The sequence below is a fragment of the Centrocercus urophasianus genome, unplaced genomic scaffold (assembly GCF_019232065.1).
Source record: "Centrocercus urophasianus isolate 14NV4802_14NV808 unplaced genomic scaffold, USGS_Curo_1.0 seq_11, whole genome shotgun sequence".
Lineage (NCBI taxonomy): Eukaryota > Metazoa > Chordata > Aves > Galliformes > Phasianidae > Centrocercus > Centrocercus urophasianus.
This window is the reverse complement of record NW_024884253.1, coordinates 71,807,840-71,815,909: the sequence shown is the minus strand read 5'-3', so window position 1 is coordinate 71,815,909 and position 8,070 is coordinate 71,807,840.

Here is an 8,070-nt window from a genome sequence, read left to right as displayed (position 1 = left end):
GTCTAGAAAACATGACAGATCTAATATTATTGAGATGGATCAGTACTTTGCATCTATTTTTATTGAATAGCTAAAGTAAATGAATTTCTGCTTTGAATAGCATATTCAAGTGATTTACTACCCACATATACATTTAGTTAATGTTATAGTATGTACAGTATATATCTATCCTTTAACAACTGAGAACTTTTAAAAGGACATTTATGTAACAAATGCCCTCATTCATGCATTAGAACTCCCGTATCCTTGTAGTAGGCCAGGTTTCTCAGGCATTTGTTTAAATACATGCTGAAATAAACAGGGTTGAACTCTGTCATGCGATAATGCATTGATATGTTCTTGACCTTTTTGACATAGGCAAATGTCACTGATTGGCAACATCAGTGGTATAGCGCAGATACGTTCAAACAAGGTTTGGTAAAATGAGCTTATGTGTATTCCTGCAGTGTTATTGTTCTGAGTACAGTACGGATATCCATTTCTGGTTTCCTGGGTGTGTTATGCAGCCCAAGCTGACTGCTTTGCTGTCAGAGCTCAAGAGCTGCTGTTCACAAGTAGTAAGTAACTGCTCTTAAATGTATTCTGCATTTTCAGACGGAAAAACTCATAGAAATGTAAACACCCAGGAAGCAGATAACTGGTTAACATCTTGAGTTTCTGTTCACTTTTTTCCCCTCCTTTCTTTTTTGTTATTCATTTCAACCATTTCTTGTAATTTTAGACAGTAAATAGAAATTTGGATTTTGAATGATAAGACCTCAAAATAACCAAGTAAGACATATTTTAATAAGTGAAAGCCTGGATTTTGTACTAACAAACACAATTAACTTATGAAAACATATGCAGAAGCTAACACTGAAGATTGATGAATAAATCTCATTTAAACCCTTTTCCCAAATGGAATCCAAGAGTAATGTTTAAAATGTAATCTGATACTGAACTCCTTTTTATTATTTCATCTCCATCGATTTAATTAACTGTGCAAAAGAATATCTGTATTCATAAGAGGTTGTAGGAAGTTTTAGGTGAATTGTTATGAAGGCTAATGTAATGCTTACATTATAAATTTGTAATATAAAACTTAAAACTTAACATTTTCTAAACTATGTATCTTATAATAGGCTCTCTAGAAAGAAAAAAAGATATTAGACTCTTAGGAAAAGTTGAATGGATGATTGTCGTTCTATGCTCTCTATTTTTAAGTAAAACATTGTAAAATATGTAGGTTGCTCTGAAAGTAATGCCTCCTATTTATTTCCATGAAAACTACGATAGATAAAAAAAAGCACAGAAACTTTATCTGATAGTGCTAATTCTCAGCTCTAAGACACTATTTTTCAAAATAATCACCGCCAAAGTATGCATTTTCGCCAGCAATGAACAAGAGCCTATATATTACAATCATAAAAATCTGCACTAGCAGAGGCGATCCACTGTTGCTGCCACCGGTTCTGAAATGTGCTAACCCCCTTCACTGTGCTCACATCCACTCTTCAATCTCCACATACATTCAGTAAGTATCAATGAATGTCAGTGGGGGCAATTTTTTCCACATGAAGGCATCCGGTGATACACCTTTTCTTCATACACATTTCCAAGTCAGACATCATTCCGTTCAGAGGTTCAGCCTCTGCTGCTGTACCACCAACATCCTACTCCGATGTCACAGGCAAACATAACAAAACAGGAAGCATTACCTTTGGAGCAGATCTCATAAAATTAATCTGTTCAGTCATCAGGGTTGATTTAGAACTATTATTTTCTTAGAGAGTTTTACTCTTCGTTGTTGTTAGCTTTAGATTAAGCACTGAGTGTGATATTCTTTACTGAATACTTGCGCTGTTATATGTATAAGTATCTTTTTAGGAGTCTATTTACCTTTTAATGCATAAGAAATCTCTGTTAATACAATAATCACATAAGAACCCTTTGCTTTCATGCAAAGGGTATGCATGAGTGCTTAATACTAGTCAGTGCTGCTTAAATCTGGCATATGTGTCCTCTACAGAGTCTGCTTAGTCTCAATAAATGTGTAATTCCAGAAATATAGTACTAATTTTTATGTTTGAAAATTGTGAAAATATTACATTAGAAATACGTGATGATGTTTATGAAGTGAGGGAAAAAAAAAAAAAAAAAGCAGCTTTTTCCTTCCACTTTGACAGTAAGCAGCCCAGAATATTTAACTATTATTTCTTCAGGTTAGAGTGAGTTTTGGGATGGAGCACCCTTGCTATACTGGCTTTCATTCCATTAGCCGTTTTCTTGGGTGTTTAAGATGCTTATAGCAAGCCTCTGTGTTTAATCTCATATTTGATTAGTTACTTCAGGCTATTGCACTGTTTTCTGCATAGACCTGAAGTTGCCCCGAAACTATGACATCTACACCAGTTCACGATCATGAACTTTTATTAGGTTTTTAAGCTTCTCTAAGCACTGTTATTTATTTATTTTTTGATACTGCTCTTTTGTCCTGAAGTTTGTGGTGGTTTGTTTAATATCTGTGCACTTTGAATTCTCAAAAGTTGATGATGAAGATTTTCTAGTCTTATTGCCTACAATGCAAACTTTTTCTACTAATTATAGCTCCATCCTAGAATATGTAGAGGTGTAAGTATTCCTCTTAGTAATTTTTTGAAAAAGTAATGGATAAAAGTAATGGACTGAGGAAACACAGAATGCTGAAATGCAAGACTACAAAACAGCCTGTAGAGAACTTGAATGTCACTTTGGCTGGCTAGTGATAATATTACTAAAAAAATGTTTATTTTTCTGTTTCTCTTGACTGTTTTCATAGTGAATATTCCAGGTCTTATTATACATCTTTGGAGCTGATACTCTTGCAAATTTATCTTTTCATTGCTGTATTCCTTATTAAATGATCTTCTCTTCATTCTGTTGGATGAGTATTTTCAAAAATAGGACATAGTTTATTAAAACTTGTCCACCAACCTTCTCATATACTTCACATGTTGCATGTAGGGACCTCAGTCTGCCACTTTTCACCTTGTTTGAATAGTGTACTATGGAAACAGTGTTGTTGTAAGCAATGTCATGTAAGGCTCAAAATGAGACTGAGATATAAGATTTTTATCAGAAACTTATCTTTTCTATGAAATACATTCCTTCTTAAAGTAAGAGCATAGCTTTTCTGGATGTTCAGCTGACTGTGGTGCTCTCTTAGTGATGCTGGATGATTATTAAATCGGAGGATTGTGCTAAACTCTCATCCTGCTCACTTACAGAAACAAAGCAGAGCTCCAGAGAGCATTTAAATTACAATTAGAGTTGCCCACTGGATGCAAAGAATTCAATATAAAACTTTTCTTTGTTTTAAACTTTTAAGCATACTGTGAGTGATTTCTTGAAGACTTTGAACCCTCATTAGAAAGCCAAGTATCAAATGCCATGACTCTTATTTATAAACAATATAAAAATGATCTTTCAATGTTTCATTTATTTTTAGGTTATTATTAAAATGGTAATGAAAGAAAAACATTTTAAAACTGAATGCTACGTTTTTAAATTTACCTGGTACCTTTTAATCTGTGATTTTATTTGTTCACAGTAGCTCATTTTCCATGTTCCCCATTAAAATGCTTGTGACCTGATCTTTAAAAAGTTATGTTTTAAGCTTAGTCTTAAGCAAACAATCCCATTAACTTCAATGAGCTTTTCATTAATAGATTTGAAGTTAAGTAGGTCTTTTTTTGTTTGCACAATAAGAACTTAAGATGTGATCCCACTGATTAACCTTATTTCACATCCCCCTTCTGTTCCTGAGGATTTGCTGGTGTTCTGGCTTTGACATTCAATCTCAATTCATCTCCATTCTTATCTGTTCCTGGAAAGTAATTGGACAAGAATGGAAACTAAAATTTTCATGAGAATATAGTGAAGTTGTATGTACTAAGTCTATAGCAATTTAATGGAACTAGTGAATTTAACACATTTCGAAATTTGAAGAATATTACAAACTAGTACATGAAAATTGTCTGCTTTATAAAATATTAATTTATCTTCAGATCTGAAAAAAATGATGAAATTAGGCTAAATTACGTAGAACACCTCAGACATTTCAGTAAGATTTTTAAAAGGTAATCTTGAGATCTTTTCCAGTTTGTATTTCACCTGAATTTAGTACATCACTTCTTTCTGACTTTGCAGTGAAGCAAATTAGAAAGCTTAAGAAAATGTTTTCTTTGAATATTCTGGAAATTTTCAGTGTCTGACATGACTATGTTATATTGACTGTACTACCATAAAGAAGTTGTGTCTCATAAAGTACAAATGACTGGATTTTCTTGCCAGTGCCACACGTAGGAAATCTAATTATCTGGGCTTGGGAAAACCTCCAACATAAGAAATGTCTTCAAAAATAAAGTAGTCAGCAAAAATCCATTCTTCTATTCAACCTTGGCCATAGAGTAAAAACTTTCAAGTAAATGTTTAATACTTGTGTTCATTTCTGTTACAGAGTGGCAATAAAAGTACTTATGGCCATAAACATAGTTCTGATTTCTTTCAAGGTATAAGAATATTTAAGGCCTGGCATGAAGATTTACATTTACTCATCCATCAAAGCAGCCTTATAGAAGAAGTGTATTTTCTAATTACTAGAAGCTTTTCTTGCCAAGATAACCAAAGTAGTTAACAATGATATTTCTGTGTTTTCAATAGTGATTATACATAGAAATTTCCAATAGCAAACTATAGTAATTTTCTTCTTCCTTTTTTTTTTTTTTTCTTTTTTTTTTTCTTTGGTTGTTACCTTTAGGCAGACTTTTCCTCTATATGTACCCACAAACATTTTTATCTGTATCCCTTTCATTCACCCATCTGGGAAAAGCTGCTTTTGTAATTGATGTGATTGTTTTGTATATCGGTTCTGACTTTTTAATACTTTGCAAAATGAGTTGCTGAGTTGTACTGCTTGCATTTAAGAGATAATGTATTTTACTATAGATATGCATGAGAAAGATGTGACATACCCATTGAGGAATTCAGTATTTATAAGTAAGGCAGTCTAAAACGGAACTAAACACATTTAATGACAGAAATGATAATTTGAGAACCATGATGGTTTAATACTAACTGAGCTGGAAAAGTGAGAAAAGAAGATCTGAAGATAATAATAACAATAAAAGAAATGCACATTATGTACAGTTCAAGAGAATGGAGAAAGCTAAGAATAATGAAAGGATCGGTACAGCCAGAGAAGAATCTAGTTTTACCATATAAATACAAAATATTTTCAGTGAGATGGGAAGAAATCAACATAATAGCAGTAATGTTGTATGGTTGACAGTGATTATAGTATAGTTGGCAGAAATAATGTTATGGGGAAAGTCAGTGACTTAAAGAAATATCAGAAGTGTGATGTCAAGAAGGCATGTTTATAAATACAAATTTAGACCTGGCATAGAATGATAGAATTATTAAGATTGGAAAAAACCACTAAGATGATCTTGTCCAACCGTCAACCATGTAGTCATCACCATGCCTAGTCAAACGTGTCCCTCAGTGCCACATCTACCCTTCTCTTGAACACCTCCAGAATCTCTACCACTGTTGTGGGCAGCCGGTTCTACTGCATTGCTACTATTTCCAGAGTGGTATCCAACCTGAACCTTCTTTGGTACAAGTTGAGACCATTACCTCATTACATACATGCATATCTCCTTAGCTTTTCTTTTTCTTTACTTGTGATGTTTATTATTATTATCAATACAAGAGAAATCTTGGAACTGCCAACAACTGTTATTCACTACTATTTCTTTTAAAATTATTCCCTAATCACAGAGTTCAATTCCTGAGTGATAGAATCAATGATTACAGAACTGTAAAATATTCTGAATTGCAAAGGACTCACAAGGATCACTGAGTCCAACTCCTGCATGAATGACACTGGAAGTCAGAACGTGAACAGAAGCAAAGAAGACCATAAAGCCCCAGGAGTACAAGTGGGAAAAAAAAATGGTGCCTGGATTATCTTTTCTTATTAGCTTTTATTAGTTTTGCCTGCTGGAGGAAAGGGGAGAAGTCAAAAATAACGTGTAATGCATATCAATATATAGTTACGTGGCAGGTGCTCACATGTGGGTTTTGGTTTTCATGACAATGGGATGTTCTATGAAGATTATAATCTGTTAGAGAGGGATGGGATCCACCCATCTAGAAGAGACAGGAAGACCTCTGGCATCAGACTAGCTAACCTAGTGATGCGGGCTTTAAACTGAAGGACTTGAGTGGTGGGGTCCAAAATGGAAATGCTCATAAGATTACAACTGACTGGGGAATAAACCAGACCAACCAGGACACTGACAAATGTTCCTTAGCTGCCTCCTGTGGCTAGCCAGAGCGCCAGCCACCTCAAGGGTGTGTATAGCTGTATAGGGATCCTCTAGCATCCTTGTTGGGAAACCTGCATCCTTTGCTCCTTTTTTATCTCTGAAGTGCCTGTATACCAATGCATACAGCATGGAAAATAAACAGGAAGAACTAAAGACGTGTACAATTGCAAGGCCAGACCAGCTAGATGTGACAGTGAAGTTGCTTATGCAAGACAATAACTGGAGTGTATCTGCTTGGGGATGTGACTAAGCACTGGAACAAGCTAATCAGAGAAGCTGTGGTGCCTCCTTCTCTGGAATTATTCAACTTCTTTGATTCTGTGATTCTTGGCACAGGACCATCCAAAATTCAAGCCAAATATCTAAGAGTGTTGTCCAAACGCTTCTTTAACTCTGACAAGCTTGGTGCACCAGCGAGCACGTTCTGGTGCCTGACTACACTCTCAGTGAAGAACCTTTTCCTAATTCCCAACCTGATCTTCCCTTGAAGCAGCTCCATGCTGCCCTCCACTCCCTGTGAGGAGCCACAGCTGCCATGAGGCCTCCCTTCAGCATCTCTGCTCTGAGCTGAGCAACCCATGAACTTCAGCTGCTCCACACTCATAGAGTCATAGAGTCATAGAAAGGCTTGGATTGGAGGGGACTTCAAGGATCATGAAGCTCCAATCCCCCTACCCTAGGCAGGGCCACCAACCTTCTATTCCCAATCTTTGTAGCTTTTCTTTGGACACTCTCTCATAGTTTTATGTCCTTCTTGTATCGTGGCACCCAAACTGCCCACAGGGCTGAAGCTGTGGCTGCACAGAGCAGAGTGGAACAGTTTTTCCCCTTCCTGGTTGGCAGTGCTGGGTCTGGTGCACCCCAGGGTACTATTGGCCCTTTGGGGTGCCAGGGCACACTGTTGCCTCACATTCAGCTTGCTGTCTACCAGAACCCCCAGATCCTTTTCCACAGCACTTCTTTCCAGCCTCCTGTCACTCAGTGTTTTATTTCTGTGAAAGATTTTATTTCATTTTTTTCTTTATGTGTGACTTATGTATTTGTTTTTGTTGTTGTCATTGTTGCTTTGTTTTTGGATTGCATCCAGATTCAGTATGTCTGATAGTGTTCCCTTGGTAATCTCTACTCTGTAAAGCAGTATTGAGATGGTTGCCTAGACACTGTGGACTCTGCGATGTTTTATTCTCTATAGGGGTCCTGTATTCTTCTTCACTGTCTGTGAAGTTCAGCTGCTTTTCAAGTCTCTGTGAGATCCAGCTGTTCCTTCTCTGTAACTTCTTATATTGTTATAATCTTTTGTATATAGCAAGTTTTGTCGTACTCAGTGGCTTTTGACCTTTTGTTCAGCTAACTTAACCCCAGGTCAACACATATTCCTTTCCCTCAGGCTTATCTACAGCTACGCTATACAGTTGTGTCCAACCTAGAAGCTGACCCTACTTTGTGCAGCAGGTCGGATGAGGTGATGCCCAAAGATTCTTCTTGACTTTGGTTTTGTGTGATAATACATGTGGTGTCAGAGTATTCTCAAATCAGTAGATTTGAGAAAAAAACTCAAAAAACTTTATGGTACGTTCGTTGAAGCCAGCAGCAATTTGCTCTAATTTCACATGGCACTCAAAAATTCAAGGCTGAAATAGAAGTCATGTTACTATTTCTTCTTTGCAGTGAGAAAGATGATCTTAGTGTTTTTGTATTAATTTGACAGTAACTGACC